The sequence below is a fragment of the Sorghum bicolor genome, chromosome 5, assembly GCF_000003195.3.
Source record: "Sorghum bicolor cultivar BTx623 chromosome 5, Sorghum_bicolor_NCBIv3, whole genome shotgun sequence".
Lineage (NCBI taxonomy): Eukaryota > Viridiplantae > Streptophyta > Magnoliopsida > Poales > Poaceae > Sorghum > Sorghum bicolor.
In genome coordinates this window covers 56930268-56949304 of record NC_012874.2, presented here as the reverse complement: position 1 = coordinate 56949304, position 19037 = coordinate 56930268, and positions in this window count along the sequence as shown.

Sequence of the window (19037 nt, the reverse complement as noted above, 5' to 3'; positions counted from 1 at the left end):
TTTCTCAAAAACATTCCAAACTTTTTTGTAAATAGAAGCAATATTATACAAATTAAACATCTACAAAAAATTGTACCATATAGAAAAAAAATGTTGGAAAATAAAAAAAAATGTTGGCAAATAAAAAATATTGCTCCAATAGGGTTCGAACCTAAGAGCTTGAGTTAAATCTCAACTAGCCTTATCGCTGCACCAGTCATGTATGTTCAGTTGTAGTTGATTCTAAATTTAGATAAAGGCTATCACGTGCTCAGGGGAATGCTAAAATGTCCCCGTGTTCTTACCTCAATCCCCTTGCCCTCATGGCCTCATTCCGTCGAGTGCTCCCCAGCCACAACTCCTTGAGCCACAACCTGCCCCAATCCGTCCAATCTCTCCATCCGCCATGAGCTCCCCACAGCCGCTGTTCGAGAAGATGCATCCTAGGGAGTCCCCCGACGCCGACGCGGCGCGCGCCGTCCGAGAGAACCTCAGTGCTGCCTCGGTGCCACCGGCGCCATCCTGCATCCTCGGTGCCGCCGGCGCGCGTGATGAGGAGGGGGAGTCCTACCCGGGCCTCCAATCGCGGTACGTGCTCCACGCGGTCCACACCGAGGTGTTCGATGGGGAGTTGGAGATCGAGGACGACGGGGGTGCCGGCGCCGGCGCCATCACCGTGAAGGTCTTCACTATGTTGACAGAAAATGCAGAGCATGTCTCTCTTTTTGCTTCTACATGGCCTGTCTCTCTTATTGTTTCTACATAAACTGCTGATAGTGTTCTATTGTTGCCCATTTCAGGAATTCTGTGGAGAGGCAAACGAGGGCTAGGCTTGATGCTAGGATTGTGGACTGGGATAGGGACAACAGAGACAAGGATGGATGATGGATTTGGTGACCTAAAGCTTACTATGACTGAACAATGCATTGTAGCTGTGAAATATGTAAATAGAGTGCCCACTGTTGTAAAATATGTACATTGTAACTGTTCACTGGAATTGAGTTCCCAGACCAATTGTGAATGTATATTAGTTTGTTCATGAATCTGATTGTGAGCACAAATCAGAATGTATGATTCAGATCGAATTTAATCTGAATGTGACTGAAATATGTCATCAATGTGACTGAAATATGTCACCAATGTGAATGAAATATGTCCAATTCAGTTTGCATATGCCATGTGTCCAATTCAATGTGAGTGAAATATGTCACCAATGTGACTGAAATATGTCACCAATGTGAATGAAATTCAAGGTTCATACTGGAATTTGGGAAGCACAGTCAATCAGAATCACACAGTAGTGGTCAAGGTACATGTTCATACTAGAATTTGGAAAAAAACCAAACAGTAGTGCTCAAGGTACATGTTCATACTAGAAAAAGATAAAAACAAAACAGTAGTGCTCTCAATCAGAATCTTCATCATCTAGGGACATATAACCATTGTTCTCATTGCCACCATCACTATAGTACTGCTCCGCTGTCTCATCTACCTCCTCATCCTCACTATATATCTTCAAGAACAATAGTTTGCTTCTTGCTATTTATAAGGTGTTGTAAATTTCCTTCAATTAAAGTGGCTTCTCCACCTTGAACATTCTGCATGACCTCATTTTCAACACATGCTTCCACTACATGTTCAGTATCAGAACCACAGTCATCCTGATGCACATCATGACTGGACTCCTCACTTTCAGACACATCATAGATATTCCTATGTTCAAATTTCTGCACAGCTCGCCAATCTTTACCTAAAGATGTGTCTTGCAGGTAAAATACCTTTTTTGATTGTGTCGCTAAGATGAAAGGATCAGTCTTGTACCATAATGACTGCACATTGATGGATTCGAAATGTCCGTCACCTCTAAGCCCTCCCGTCTTGCCTTCTAGATTGAACCAATCGCATCGAAATAGTACCACCGTCCGACGGACTAGAAAATTCAAGTTATATTCCAACTTAATTACCTCTTTAAGGACACCATAAAAATCTACATCTATCTCATTGTGGGAACCTTCAGTCAGTACACCACTATTTTGTGTCAGAAGGTACTTCTCACGATCCACAGTGCTATATCGCACTCCATTGACCTTGCAAGCTGAACAAGTCTTAATTCGCATATCTGGCCCACATGACAGCGCCCACAGACCTTCACTAACAGAATCTGGATTTTCCTTGCATTTGTTTGCAATCTGTTGCAACAAAATTAAGTAATCAGTTCACCAGTTACATATGGATACTAATGCATTTAAGAACCTACAAACAAAATATGTATTGACTTACATGGCATTTAAACCACTTTGCAAATCCCTTTTCAACCATTTTTTCAACATCACGTGCACCTTGCTCTTGTATCTCGGCCCTGTACAATCTGCATGGCAAAGTATAGTCATAAGAATAATTCGAAAAAACTAGAAACGATAAAAACTTATACTCAAACATCTGAATGATACTTACTATACATAATCCGCAGCTTCTTCACAATTATTTATCACATACCACACTAATTTATTCAGGACATCATCATCAATGTACTGCCTCCTATCAAATCCAACAAGAGTAACACCATGCTTAAAAACAGAGATGTCATCAGGCAATGGCACCTCTCCATCACTACCATCACTACGGTTAAATCTAGTGTCAATATCCTCCATATACCTAGAACAAAAAGTCAAGGTGTCACTCGCCTTTCTATTGGGTACATCCATCCGTACTGAACAGGTCCTCTAAGCAGTGCCTCATCCGAAAGATGGACAACCAAGTGCACCATGACATCAAAGAAGGCAGGTGGAAAGATTTTCACAAGCTTGCATAGGATCAATGGAATTTGTTCTTTTAGCCATTTCACAACATCAATCCATAGATTTCTACTGCATAGTTCCCTGAAGAAGGTCCCGAGCTCAGCAATTGCTTCATATACATCCTTCCTCATGAGTCCTCTTAGGCCAGCAGGTATGATTCTTTGTAGGAGTATGTGGCAAGAGTGTGTTTTCAGCTTTCCCTGGATCTTCGAACCATCTTCACTAATGTACCTTGCTAGGTTAGCCGCATATCCATCAGGAAACTTGATACCTCTGAGAAACTTGAGGAACGCGATTTTCTGTTCCTTCCCCAAGACATACGGAGCGGGTGGAGCAATGACTGAGTTTCCATGCTGCCGCAAGTGCAATTCAGGCCTTATGCCCATATCAAACAAATCTAGCCTAGCATTGGTTGTGTCCTTGGTCTTGCCCTGAACATTGAGTAATGTGCCAAGAATATTTTCACATATGTTTTTTTCTATGTGCATCACATCAAGATTATTTGGAAGCTTCAAATCTTGCCAGTATGGCAGACTCCACAAACCAACTTTGCGGCTATAAATCCTTGGACCTTCATTACGCTTCCTTTTATTTCCAGTAATGTCAGGATGCTTCCCTAGCCTGACATCTTTCACCTTCTCTAGATCCTCTAGTACCTCCTTCAAAGTGAACTTGCATGGCTCCTCTTTGTTTTCACGTTTACCATCGAAAGCCAAGGTTCTCCACCATGCATGCCCCCGAAAAAGGTAACAACGATGTCTAATGTAACAAATCTTGTTCCTTATTTCCCGAGACAACGGATCCTTGTCGCAATGAATACATGCATAGTACCATTTTGTTGTTCGCCCTGATAATGTGCTCAGCGCTAGATAATCATGTATGCACCACAACACGGCAGCACGAAGGTCAAACTTCTTACCAGTACATGCATCCAAGGTGCTGACACCCTCCCATAGACCGATCAGGTCTTCAATTAGGGGCTGAAGGAACACATCAAAATCCTTCCCTAGAGATTTTGGACCTGGGATGAGTAATGCCATAAAGCAGTTTGCTGGATTCACACATTCCCATGGTGGGAGATTCAGTGTTGTCAGAAGCAAAGGCCACATACTGTACTGGGTACTCATGTTGCCAAATGGATTGAATCTATCGGTAGCTAAGACAAGTCTCAGGTTCCTCGGCTCATCTGCAAAGTTTTTGTTCCTTTTGTCGAAATCCTTCCATGCTTCCCCTCAGCTGGATGACTCATTACATTGTCGACTGGTGTCCACTTTTTCTTGTGCCATTGTGTTTCCTCAGAAGTTCGCTTTGAAGCAAAAATTCTTTTCAACCTTGGCACAAGTGGAAAATGCCTCAATACCTTGTGTGGAACCCTCTTCGTCCCAGTTTCGTCTTTCCATCTAGATGCTTTGCATACTGGACACAAATTGTCTTTAGCATACTTTTTCCGAAACAACACACAATTGTTCAGGCACACATCAATATTTTCACATCCGAGGCCCAATTCTTTAAGATATTTCTTGGCTTCGTCATATGAACTTGGCAACTCACTCTGAGGGTATCCTTCTGACAACAACTTGATCATTGCAGAAAATGTTGTATTGCCAATTCGATAACGAGACTTGATATACAACATCCTCACCAAAAAAGAAAATTTTGAGTGGCTAGATCCCGGGCTAAGTGACTTCTTCGCATCTTCAATGACTCTTTCAAACCTCCCTGTTCTCCGTCTGCCTCTGCCGCAGCATACAACTCTCCTATCATCTCTGGTACTCCGTGATCCTCATCATAGTCATCATCAGCCGCATCCACATGTATCGCAAAGTCTTGAATTCCTTCAACCTCCTGCTCCAAATTCTCAACCACTTCAGTATCCACGGACTCCCCATGATGGATCCACCTGGTGTACGTAGCGGACATTCCATTAATGTGTATATGGTCACTTGGATCACCTTGAGACTGCATTTTTTGATTTACAACCTACTGCACGGGCAAAGTATCTGGCTGTCTTTGGGGTACCTTTCACCAATGAATTTCATAAACTCTTCAACTCCTTTCACATATGCCGGTGTGAATGGTGTCCCAAAAATCCATCTTCTGTCCATCTGTTTTCACAGTACAATAAACATTGCTCTCATTCCTTAAAATTCTATTAATAAATTCAACAAAATTCAAAAACAAATCAAAGACATGCATATATGTAAAAAAATTAATAAACAAATCAAACCTTGTACTCTCGGCAATCCTCTGCTCGCGCGCCACGCACAGCTCTGCTTGTCGCCACCGCCGCTCTATCCCACGAGTCGGCCGACCGATGGACTGACAATGATAGTGTTGGCGTGGATGCATGAAGAAGAAGATGGCATGCCAGATCGGTACTGGCCAGCGACCTCGATGGCTCACGGTGATCGTCGGTACAGTCGGCCTCCAATCGGTACTGGCCAGCGACCGCGATGGCTCACGGTGGTCACTTGGCCTCCAATCCGTACAGTGTGATCCACGGTGATCCTAGTAGGAGCACTCGATCGGCCTCCAGGAGAAGAATTACGGCGATCCCAGTACGAACGCGGAGAACGTTTACAACGGCGGCACAAGACCTAGGCGCAGCTTTAGCTACCAGACCAGCCGACACGCACGTACGGCCCATCAAGTTTCGATCGACAAAGGAAAATGAATATGACATTGTAGTCTATGTAGAAATAAAAAATAATGCATACCCTTTACACAAACAGCTGGGCGTTCCAGTGGTAACGCCTTATCCCTGTTTACCTGAATGTCCTGGATTCGATACCCCCGTCGGCGTATTATTTTTGCAAAAATAAAGAGAGGGTCAAGCTGGCCCAGCGTGCCACGATAGCTGCAGGGAACGCATGGCCTGGGAACCGCTGGTGGGCCACGGCGCCACGTCCTCGTCATGGGACCTGCTGGTGTAACAACTCCACCACGTCCTTCAGGTGGGACCCGGGAACCGCTGGTGGGCCACGGCGCCACGTCCTCGTCATGGGACCCGCTGGTGTAACAACTCCACCACGTCCTTCAGGTGGGACCCGCTGGTGGGACCACGACTCAAGGTGGTACAGGAGCCAAACAATCAATGACGATTTAGTTTTGTTGTTGTATGACGATCCTTTTCATTTCGTCATTATTCTTTGTGCCAAAGCTACGTCACTTGTTACTAATGACGAACCTAAACATTTTGTCATAGAATGCGATCAATTGGTGACAAAAGTATTGATCGTCACTACTGCATCGTCACTGATTAGCACATTTCTAGTAGTGATGTTTAATTGGGTTTTTATGATTATGCATTTTTTTATTATTTGAGTAAAGTATAAATGTGAGTAGAAACACTTAGCTGGATAAATGGGGGTGCTCTCCCCCAAGCTAGATTTTAACGTAATTTCTTCTGATGTAGCTAGCAGGTGGCATAGGTGTATTTGAATGTTGGCAGCACCCTAATAGCGATTAGGATATCCTCCGTCTCCTAGTCTTCCTTGATACTTGAATTCTGTGGAGCTCAAATAGACAACAAAGCTTTGTGGAACTGGTTAAGTGTTAGCATAAAATCTCTTAGCCTTTATCATGTTGAGCTTCCTCTAATAAATATTACTCTCTTTAGTAGGATCATAAATTTATTTTTATATTTTCATTTTTACAGGACAAGAATATATTTATTTTATTTTTACGCCACCACAGTGAATGGGTTTTATGCCACGAGCATACTCACATGGGGCTTACTGTTTTTAACATTTTTATTTTCTTTTCAAGATAGCATGATTAACTAACAAGATATTTAAGGAAAGTAAATAATTTAAGAAAAAAAGGGAACGCAGAAATCACTTAGGTATTTAAGGAAAGTAAATAATTCGGCGAGGGTTCAATGTTTTAAGTCTTCTGAACAAGACTTCTCACCGTGTTTATTCTTTAGGTGCGTCATTTGAGTTAGGTGTAGACCTTGACATCTGCAACTCTTGATATGGTGTCACCCATGTTTTTCGTTTGCCCAACAGTTCGAAGTGCGGCGTTGGCAGCATCCTCCTCTATGTGTTTGTGCTCGCAGATCCAGATCCTTCACTTGGTAGAGTCTGGGAGTTGGAAAACACCTCCATGTTTTGCTCGAAGTGTATCCTGCTCATAGAGATAAGGTAGAGATCAAGTGCATGGGCCCTGTTGGTGGAAAACACTAACAGAACCAAAAATGTATTTGTTCTTCTCTAACCTTAAGCATAGTGAGCAAGACAGAGTTGATGGATGATAAGATCATGAGTGTAGCATTTAAAACATTTGTCAGATCAGATCACTCAACCTTATGGAAAGATAATATATCTAAGTAAATGTTTTTTTCTTTGCATGACTATCATTTTCCAAAGATCAGATGTGCAACATTTTATCTCATATGGTTAAGAGTGTGGGATCAAGAAGGTAGTACCGGAAACAAAGATTAAAGGACTAAACATGTTGAATCAATTAGGTTGGTTAATTTGGAGTTATAAATCATACATGTTTGTCTTTTTATCCATGTGCATGCCAGAATCAAGGAGAAGCTTATAACAGTGACAGTCACATACTTTAAGATGTTACATTAATTGAAGAGTGATGGTACAATATCACCTTGTGGAAGCTTTTCTTTCTCAATGGTTGTGCATCTTGTTCGTGGCACTCTTCGTCTCGTTCCATGGATTATCTCTCTATGATGGACGAGCTATGTCTTTCTTGTGCAAATTGTTAAACTTCATGTGTCTCCCTCTTTATCTCCATTCTGAATTTATCTCAGGACTTCTCAAATCGATATTGAAAATTTTCCTACAGGGGTTAGTCCAACAAAATATACCACTGTCTACACAAGCAGTTTTTAGTTCAATAACCAAACTAGACTCCATGTCGAATCGGATTAAGGAAGGCTATTTAACCTAAGCACCATGCTTAATTTAAATGCCAATGAAAGTATGTCGAGTACTTGCAAACCAACACTTACTTGTGAATAGACAAAGGTAGCATGACAACATTATAGAGATCTACTCAAGTGGGGATGAAGTAGAATAATTAGTGTTTAACAAATTGAGCATGTATTAAGGGTAGGGACAACCAACATAGCAACATGGCAAAGGATGTTTTTGTGTAAGGTATTCCCCCCAGCTTGAACAAGTCAAGTTTGGATGAATTTAATTCAATATTGCATGATGATTGGTTGGACATACCTTGTTGTTATTCTTCACTCTTTTACTTCAAGCCGGAATCGCGAAGATAACGGGATTGCTTCCCCCAAGCTGAATGTTGACATAGTCTTTAATCTTGAATCCGCACAACACAAATGTTCTTCAATATTCTTGAGCTTCAAAATGTCAGTGATGATTGCAGCGCTTCCAAGTTAATGAAGATATCTTGATCATTGGGGATTCTCTCTTTAAATCATGTTAAACTCAAATAGACAACAAAACTTGTGGCACTGATTAAACATTAGTAGTTGGCCAGTCCAAGCTTTTTAGATTTTTCTTAATTCTTTTTCTAAGCAGAGTTTCAACAAGATCTCTTTCTTAATATATATATATATATTGGGTTTTAATCTTTTTATGAAGCAAAAGAAAATGGAACAGGATGAATGCATGTTTATTTACTTTTTTTATTTTTTTTATTCCACCACGGTGAATATCGCGTGTGGGCTTTTACACACCACACAATTTATTCACATGGGGTTTTAGTATTTAAGATGCAATGAGTTATATAAAATATTTTTATTATATTTTCTAATGCAATAATAATGCAGAAAGATAAATATGTTATAGAGAAATGATGATGAAAAATAAATATGCTAAACACAAATACAGAAAAGATAAATACAATAAACCTACTAAAGCTAGTGATACATTAAATTAGCAGACATCAAGATCATTATCAAAATCTTCACACCAATTGCTTCCCCGGCAACGGCGCCAAAAATGCTTGTTGACATTCGTTAAGTGCAATAAGAATAAGAAAAATTCCGCAAGTGTACAGAACATCATCGTAGTATTTTACCGGGAGTATTCTAGGTATCGTTATTTATATTTTACCACTGGGAAGCTAAGGTCAAAGAATCTGATAACTTACTATCATGCATCTACTAATTTAATAAACCAACTAGACTAAAGTAGGGGTAAATGATATATGATAGGTAATAATATAAAGGTGAGAATTCTATGATAAATGCGTAGATAGCCATAGCGGGAGGACAACGGGAGAGACCTAGGTTCCTGTATACTTCTCTATTACTACAGTTCTATGATAAGAAAGAATAAATAGATATAGCAATCACATATCAGCACTTTGGACATCAGAACACCAACCACAGAAAGAGAACTGGAAGGGGGCTGGGAAGCTCTGACTACGGTCCTACAAACACCGATCCGAACGAGGTAGAATACGTCGACCGTTAGGGCTGTCACTACCCTAGGGCTACCACAACAATCCGCAGGACTGGGTGCAACCTCAGGTAACCACTAGTATAGACACCACGTCTACACTAACGATTACTACTCTAGTTACCATGAATAACTAGAGCACTCGATGCGAACGGAGATCCTATGCCAAAATATAACAACTACACTACTCGATAATAATAAAGGCATAAAAGTAAATAGAGAAGATAAATATATTAAAGCATAAGTCTTACAATAAATATAAACACATACCAAAACTCTGAAGACTTCTCCAGAATCGAAGCGCAGCTCCGCTCTCCCTAACTCCCGACTAGAACTAATCTACTACATTGCAATATCTAGCCTTAATTCTCTATAGAGGAAAGGTTATCCTTCGAGGGCACCTCTCAACTCTATAATGATTTGTTCTCCTCCAGGGGCCAGGGGCCTTGCTTATATAGTCCTCCTCCTTGGTGCCTTTTTGGTTCAGCAAGCGATGTGGTACTAAACTTTCCACCATATCTCATTAAAATGCACATAGGCCTTAATGGATCGAAATCTAATTTGGGCCCAATTAATCCCGCAGCTCTTTTATGTGGAGTCTTTCTTTTATTAATATCTCTTGATTATGAACTCCAAATATAGCAAATAATATATGCATTTCGATCAGCTCGACGAGATCTTTGTAATGGTGTACTCCATTCTGTGATTGGTGCTTGTACCAGGGCGGGCGCCCTAGGATCAAGGGCGGGCGCCCTGGCCTCGAGCCCGTCTCGGCTCCGCTTCGGTCGAGTTGCTTCTAGAGTCTTCCTGATTATGGAAAATTACCGCACACATTAATTCTCTATGTAAATCCGACGTGTGGGCCTTTCCTTCGTATTTCCTGATAACCCCCTACAGAAATAGACAAACACCAAAACTCGTGGAAATCTGTCAGATAAAACCCTAAGTCTTGGTGTCGGTTGCATTTGGATCCTTTTTCATGATTAGTTGATGGTTAAATGTGAGCATTAAGGACCGTCAACAATGCCTGTGTTAGATCGTTCTATTGTTGAACATCGGTTGCCTATCAAGCCTGGGTACCGATCTTACAAACAACCCACTCAGAGAATTTTTAAAGAGGAGGTGCTGGCCGATGTGAAAAAGGAATTTGAATGACTATTGGAAGCAAATTTCATTCGGCCATGTAGGTATGCAGTGTGGATTTCGAGTATAGTTCTAGTATATAAGAAGAATGGAAAGATGAGGGTTTGTATTGACATTAGAGATCTTAATAAAGCTACTCCAATGGATGGGTACCCAATGCCAATTGCCGATTTGCTAGTTGATGAAGTAGCCGGTTATGAAGTTATTAGTTTTATGGATGGCAATGCTGGTTATAACCAAATTTTTATGGCAATAGAAGATATTTTGAAGACGGCTTTCAGGTGCCCTAGTCATATCGGTTTGTTTGAATGGATCGTTATGACGTTTGGTTGGAAAAATGCCGGTGCAACTTATCAGAGAGCCATGAATTATATTTTCCATGAATTGATCGGCAAAATTGTGGAGATTTATATTGATGACGTAGTGGTTAAGTCTTGGAATCATAGAGAGCATTTAGCTGATTTAAGAAAAACTCTGGAGTGCACTAGGAAACATGGTTTGAAGATGAGCCCGAATAAATGTGCTTTTGGGGTTTTGGCTGGTGAGTTTTTAGGGTTCCTGGTATATAAAGGAGGGATTGAAGTTGGAAAGAAGAGTATGGAAGCAATAGACAAGGTTGCTCCTCCAACCAACTTGACAGAATTGCAATCACTGCTCGACAAAATTAATTTTGTGAGAAGGTTTATATCCAACTTATTAGAAAGGGTTTTGCCTTTTTCTCCACTACTGAAGCTTAAAAAGGATCAAGAATTTGTATTGGGTGGCATACAACAAAAGGCTTTTGATCAGATCAAAGAATACATGAAGGCACCACCTGTGTTGGTACGTCCACGGCTTGACAAGCCTTTTAAGTTGTATGTGGCGGCCGGTAGCCTGACGATAGGATCGGCCCTTATGCAGGAGTTTGAGGGAAAGGAAAGAGTAATAGTGTATCTTAGCCGAAAGATGTTAGACCTAGAGACAAGCTAGGTATTCGGCTACAGAGAAGCTTTGCTTATGTGTGTACTATTCATGTACCAAGTTTCGGCACTATCTTTTGAATGCTGAATGTGTGGTAGTTTTTGAGTTTGATGTAATAAAACATATGTTATCAATGCCAATTTTGAACGGAAGTATTGGTAAGTGGATTTTAGCTTTGTCAGAATTTGATTTGAGGTATGAATCAGCAAAAGCAGTGAAGAGTAAAATTATTGCCGATTTTATCACCCAACATCGTGATCTTTCTGTTGAAATAATTAGCATTACACCTTGGGCTTTGTTCTTTGATGGTTCATATTGTAGCAAAGGTGGTGGTGCTGGTATTCTTTTAATTTCTCCACAAGGGGTGACCTTTGAATATGCTATTCCCATTGAATATCATGTTACTAATAATCAGGCAGAATATGTGGCATTACTCAGAGGGCTTCGGATCCTTGTGGAAATAAAAGCCATTGCTATTGAGGTTTTTGGAGATTATGAGTTGGTGATAAACCAGTTAACAGGTCAGTATGAATGCAAAAATGACATGCTAAGAGAATATTATGAAGAATGCCAAGAACTTCTAAGGAGTTTTTGGATAGCAACTTTGCATCATATCCCTAGGAGGCATAATGAGGAAGCAAATTGATTGGCCCAAATTGCTTCTGGATATCGAGAAGACCAGGAGATTCTGGTTTTAAGTGAGGATCAATTGGTTGATGATTGGAGAAGTGAAATTGCCAATTATTTGAAGAATCCATCGCAAAAGGTTTCCCGAAAGCTCAGGTATAAAGCCCTTAAGTTTGTGGTACTCGATGATCAGTTGTATTGTAAATCTATAGATGGGGTGTTGCTTAAATGCTTGAATCAAGAAGAGGCCACAAAGATGATGTATGAGGTCCATGAGGGGTTGTGTGGTGCACACCAGTCAGCTTACCGAATGAAGTGGATGATTAGGAGAACCGGTTATTTCTGGCCAGCCATGTTAGAGGATTGTTTTGAGTATTATAAGAGGTGTCAAAATTGTCAGAGATTTGGCAATATTCAAAAGGCTCCAGCGTCGGCCATAAACCTGATTATCAAGCCTTGACCGTTTAGAGGATGGGGTATATATTTGATTGGTCAGATTCATCCTCCTTCTAGCATAGGGCATAACTTTGTGCTATTGGCCATGGACTATTTCACTAAGTGGGTTGAGGCTATCCCTTTGAAAAGGGTTACATCAGGAAATATGGTTGATTTTGTCAAGGAGCATATAATTTACCGATTCGGGATCCCTCAAAGTATAACAACCGATCAGGGGACCTAGTTTACTTCACCTGAATTTTGTGATTTTGCCAAAGAGATGGGAATCAAGCTGTACAATTCTTCACCTTATTATGTGCAAGCCAATGGTCAAGCTGAGGCATCAAATAAGATTATGATTAAGATCATTGAGAAGAAGATTGATGAGAAACCAAAAAAGTGGCATTCGGTTCTTAATGAGGCCTTATGGGCTTACCGAATGGCGTGTCATGAGTCTACTCAAACATCACCCTACGAGTTGGTTTATGGGCATCATGTTGTTTTACCATGGGAGTTGCAGTCAAATTCAAGACGAGTTACATTGCAAAATGTTTTGAGACGAGAAAGTTATAAGGATTTGATGATGGATGAGTTGGAAGATCTACATTTGATTCATCTCAAGGCATTGTAAAATATTGAGAAAAATAAACTGTGCGTTGCCAGATATTATAACAAAAAAGTTAAAATGAAGCGGTTTGAAGAGGGAGACTTAGTTTCGAAAGTTATATTGTCGATTGGGACGAAAGATAGAGCATTGGGTAAGTGGTCTCCAAATTGGGAAGGACCTTTTCGGGTAGTAAGATGTGCGCATGGCAATGCGTATATTTTGAAGACTTTACTGGGAGAAGAATTCACCACGGCTATTAATGGAACATTTCTTAAGAAATTTTATCCCAGTGTCGAAGTTGGTTCGTAAAAGAACTTAAGGTTGCAAGTGTGAATAGCCGATGTAAGTGCATCGCCTTTAGCCAAAAAAATACTCCGAGGATTCGGAAGATAGCGTATACAATATGTATCGCCTTTAGAAAAAATTGAAACTCAGAACCAAAGATCACAAATAAACATTTCATGAAGACAAATTGTTCTTGCGATTCAAAATTCCTAGGTACAAACTACTCATCGAACAATCTGTTGAGGACAGATTGAGCATCCATGGATTGAGCCAGGACGGTTGTATGGTCGTCATAGCTCTCTAGGAGCTCGTCGATGTCCTCTATTTCTTCTGGGGGCCCGCTGGCGAAGCCAACCGGCATGACGGAGAAGTCCTTGCGAACCTGGGTGGACATTGCTGCCAACCCAGGGCCACTCCTTGGTGCACGCCTCAGATGACGGCCTGGTCTGTGCAGCCGTCTACAGCGTCGAGGCACGCCTCGGTGGTTTCTCCTTGGGCGTTTACCTTGTCGGCAATCTTGATCGCCGCAGCCTTCAGGCAATCGTTTTCTACAGAGAGCGCTGAGCAAAGAAAATGGATCGGGTAAACAGATAGATTAGGAAAAGAGAGAAAATAGATGAGTCTTGTGCTAACCAGAAATAGCATCGCAGAATTGCTTCTGCTGATCCACCCATTCGGCTTGCTCGATGCCGAACTGCTTGGAGACGTTTCCCAGTTCTTCCCGAGCTTCATCTCTTCCCTTGAGGAAGGCAAGTGCCTCCTCATGAGTATATGGGAGATCTGATTCCAACGAGCCCGAGGAATCAGAGGAGTCAGATGAGGGAGTTCCTGGCTTGGTCACCGTCATTGGAGGGAGGAGATGGCTCTGGCTCATGGTGATGACTCTCATCCTGGCAAATGAGATGAGAACTCAGAACAAGAAAGATGAACAGGTAGTAGAACTACAAGAGGGCAAAGGGACGATTCTCACCCAACGCGTTGACGGTGTGGCGCTCGGCTCCCTTCTGCTTCGTTTTTGGCAGGACGCTTGCCATGGTCGCGACCACTCGCCATTGCTACTTTGAGAGTTGGGTTTATCTTTTGATTGGTTTGGACGAAGGAAAGTAAAGAGACAGAGGTGAGAGCGCTTGACTGGGGCATTGTTGAAGCCTGAGGAAGGGAGTTCATTTATAAGCCAAGTATGGAGTCGTGGCATGTATCTCGGAGTAGTGGGATGAGAATGCCAAACGTCAGACTAGGGTTTTGCTCTCGGTTGGGCCGTTACTGGATTGGGCCGAGCTTGTTTAAATCAAAACCTATTCGGCTATGTTACTCTTCAGAAGGTAGAATGTGCTCGGCTATATATCAATTGGAAAGAAAAAGAATAATCAGCTATATCTTGGTCAGGAACTCAAGATTGATCAATTATGCTCTTAAAAAGCAGAAGTATATAAGGGCGAAATGTGAAAGAATTCAATGATTCAAGAATACAGTGTATTATGCCAAGTCTATTACAAATTTAGTGTTTATTCTCTCAAAAGCTGATTGATAGCATCTATGGCTTTGACCTTGATTCGGCTAACATTGTCCAGCACCTTTTGATCCTCATCTTCAGGATGTTGGCAAGCCTTGATTTGAGTTGGTGATCCTCCTTGATGACAGTTTCTATCTTTGTTGTGGCTACTGCTATAGAGTTCGGCAGATCAGCCATCTTGTCTTTGTGGGACTAGATTCTAGCACTTAATTGGGCTAATTGAGCTTCCGGCATGGATTTGCCCTCTTCCATGCTTTTAAGCTCGGAATCTAGAGTTGACAGAGAATGTTTGGCATTTTGAATTTGGGAGTGTAGCTCTTTAGCCTCTTGCTTCTTCAAAGACCTGTCATTCTACAGAGTGGCCCTAGAATATATGTTTTTGTTTGCTTTTCTCACCATGGCAAAGTAATTATCAAGGGGCTGCAGATTCTAGAGAAGCTTTGAAGGCAGGAGGAATGTCTTGATCAATAAGCTCGAAGAGATCTCTTATCTGGTCAGCTTCTTGGACTAAAGTGTTGATGTCCTTGTCTAGCAGATCAGCTATGTCCTTCAGCCGAGCTTGGTTCCCTACTAACAGGGTTTGTTTGGATGTGGCTTCCTCGCCCTTTTCACTGATGTAGTCCTCGACAGTGAAGGAGTAACTGGTAGTCGGCTTGATGATATTTTTTTATGAAAAAAGAGGAATGTGTTAGCCGATGGGGTAGATTTGCCAAAGATAGTTTAGAGCAAGGTATTACCTATTGTGTTGAAGAATCATCAGGTTGGGTTGTATCTTGGTCAGGCTGGGAGCTTAATTGAATAACTGGTGATGGTGGATCCAGAGCTTGGTCAGATGAAGATTCTTCTGCCAGTTTATCTAAAATTTCATTTGTTTCTAGTAATATAGATAATGGGGTATGAGTATAATAGATAGACATGCTAGAAAGAGAAAGAATGGTTATCTGAATGATATTACCAATGTTTTCACTGGTTTCATGAATTTCTATATCTTTGGTAAGTGCTCGAGGGGAAGTATCTGCAGTTGGGGGAACAGTGCTTGATCCCGGGAGTTAAGTATGTAGCTGCAGTAGAGATGATGTGATGGAGAAAGTCAGAGTTATTACCGAATAAGGATGTTACCGAATGAAAGATAGAGGAAACAGACCTTTGGAGACAGTTTGGCTTTCTTGGACCTTTTCCTCCTAGCTACATTGACGTCTTCAAGTGTTTTCCATTTACCTCCCCTTCCTAGAGGTGCTGTGATTCAAGCTGCAGGGATGTTCATAAAAAGTGACAGTGTTGGAGCATCAAATCCCAAGATAGGTTTTGGCCCAGCTTTATAATATTGGACCTCCTTAGAAGGAGGAGTCGGTCCAATGTCCTACGAATAACAAAATGAAAAATGAAAAAAAGGTTCAAAACACAGGGAAATGATAGAATACAATGAGATTACCTCACTATCAGGGGCAAATTGAGGTTCCAGATCTTGACATAGAGGGTGTAGTGGTACGTTAAAGATGGGAGCATGCCATTCTTGCCACCATGAAGAAAAAAGAGGGTGAGCAGCTTCTATTATCCCGAAAGGAGAGGGTTCATATGTTGGCAGAGTGCATCCAAGCTTGAAAGCTTTCTTAGCTTTATATCCCTGATCACCTCTTTGAACCTTATAATTGTTGAAAAGAAAAGCCTTGGGGGCAGCTGACCACATCCTAGTTGTCAGGCTGCTATGTTTGGATTATAGAATTCATAAGTAGCCTGTACTAGCCTCCCATGATGGAATTCTGATGGTAGGATGCAAGGTTTCGATGAAAGAGTTGAAGACCTATGTGGATACCTCATCTGAATAGCCGAGTTCATAACTGAACTTGCAGGGAAGGGTTAAATCTTCATTTCTCTATAAGGAAGCCAGAGCACATTGTCAAAGCCCTTGAAGAATAGCTTGAAGAGATGACCAATGCCTATGTTAATATAAATGAAAGATGCAGCTTCTCCATAAGTCTGGCAAGCTTTGGTCTTGGCTGTGCTGCCTTCGGCATAGTTGACTGAATAGAAGCTCAAGCTATGGAGGTCCACAGAGATTATCTGGTGCATGTATAATTGAAACTACATCTGAACTAGCCAAGGGCCACTCACACAAGATATTTCTACTCCTTCATGCATCTGGGCAGTGATCTAATGCATCATATGGTAGGCAGATCCTAGAAGATATTTGCCTAGTGGGATTAAGGTCCCTACAGCTAAGTCTTCAGCCATCACTATGTGATTCAGAGTTGGTTCATTTTATTTTCCACAGAAAATAAATCTGCATAGCCACATGTTCTTGAAGGCCTTGTATTCTTTATCAGTAACAGTACCAGATGAGGCCATATAAGTTTGGTTGTATTTGGCCCATCCAACCCCAGTCATAACATCTTTTTGGCTCCTATTACCCTTGTACTTAAAGGGTTATACTGGTTTTGTTACATTCAAACCAGTCATCATAAATACATCGGCTAAAGTGAGGGTCATCATGCCATGGCCGAAGATGACGGCATTGATGGCGTCAGACCAGAAGTGAGCGGCTGCTATTTTCAGGGAATCATTTATGGACATTTCTGACAAATATAGCTCTAAGCAGTGCTAAATATCCTGAGCTTCCCAGTGACTGCTGCTGTTCTCTTGCGTTGTCTGATACCAGCTTCTTCATCCAGTAATTGGAGCAAATGGTCAGTTCTTGAAGGTGTTTGGCCATCGGTTTGGCGGTGTAACTCCACGTTTGAAAGGAATTGTCAGAGTTTCCTTCTCAGTAAACACGGTTAGGTCACGATCTCCCATTGGGCCAAGAAGATAAGAATCAGGGTTGGCAACATAGGGAATTAAGATCTCATTCTTGTATTCCTTCGAACAATGATGAAATCAGGGAGCAGATTAGTTGGAGGAAAAGGCAAGAAAACCAGTTGGGAATTGCCGAATACATAAAGATGAAGTGTAATTTACCTTTGGAACTTCATTTTGGGTCGCCATTGTGGCTTCGAGGTGTGTTTGGAACTGTGTTGGAAATCTGGATCTTTGAGCGGCGGCTACAGTATTGAACAGTATTGACCTAGGAAGGAGGAACTTGTGGTCAATTTTAGAATAAAATAACTTTTATCCCGAAATTGAGGGGGCATGTGTTAACACTGGATTTTGGCATGTTTAAGAAGATGACAGGTAGGCCAGTATGCGGTGATTTCACGGAGAGGCCGGTGTTTTGAGTATTTCGGCAAATATCTATGTGGTCGGCTAATTCCTCTAGATTTGGCAAGCGCTTATGTAATCGGTTGTCTTAGGAAAGACAATTTTGTCTTAGGAAAGACAGTTTTGTTTAGGAGCAACAGAAACGGCAAGTAAAGACCGATCCGACAAGGAGAGATCACGATAATTAAGGCAATGAAGGTTCCGAGGAGGATTGAGACTAAGGATGTCACGGTTTTAGGTTTTCTTTATTGTTTAATCGTAGTCTTCTAGGATTCATGTTACAGCCAGGCTATAAATATGAAGCTTTGGTTATTTTAAAGACTATTCACAACCAAATCAATTCAATCGGCCTCGTGCCAACTTCGAGTCTTCGTCGTGTCGTCGAGTTCTTTGAGAGGGGTTTTCGATCCGTCGACCTCCGTAAATTCCGACAACCTTGTTATCATGTCTAGTATCATACGGTGGATTTAGACAATGATGCAAGTAGTCTTGTTTGTCTTGACTGAATGGTCGTGCGGCAGGCGTTTGCTTGACAATCAAGAGATCTTTTCTTATGCTCTGTTCATTGCAAGTAGATACCATGCGGTAGGAGTTTACTTCATATGCTTAGTAAAGCAAGATAGTTATCGGCTCTATTAGATTCAGCAAGATCTAATAGATTCATTAAATTATCATGTGTTACATATTTTAAATACTTTATATATTTGTAACATTCTTTTGCCCAAGCTAGATCGGTAAGGTTCAGCTCTATACTTTCATAAATCTACATATATTCTAACACAGTTTCTTGCTTTAATGCAATCAATATGAATATGTTATACACTCACAATAGCCGAACTAAATCAATCTAGGTTGTTACGTGTTGCGGGTTCATGTATGCTGAATACGTTTAAATTTAGATAAGGCCAAGTGTCGTGCGGCAGACATAAGTTCTTTGATTAATTTAATTGTGTTTGCTTGCATGTTCCTTCTTCATGGATCCCAATTTAGCTAGATTGCCAAGCTTGGTTACTTTTAAATCATAATTAATTATAACTCATCTAAACAAACTTTTCAATACACATGCTTTCGGTAATCGATATCATACTCTCATTTTA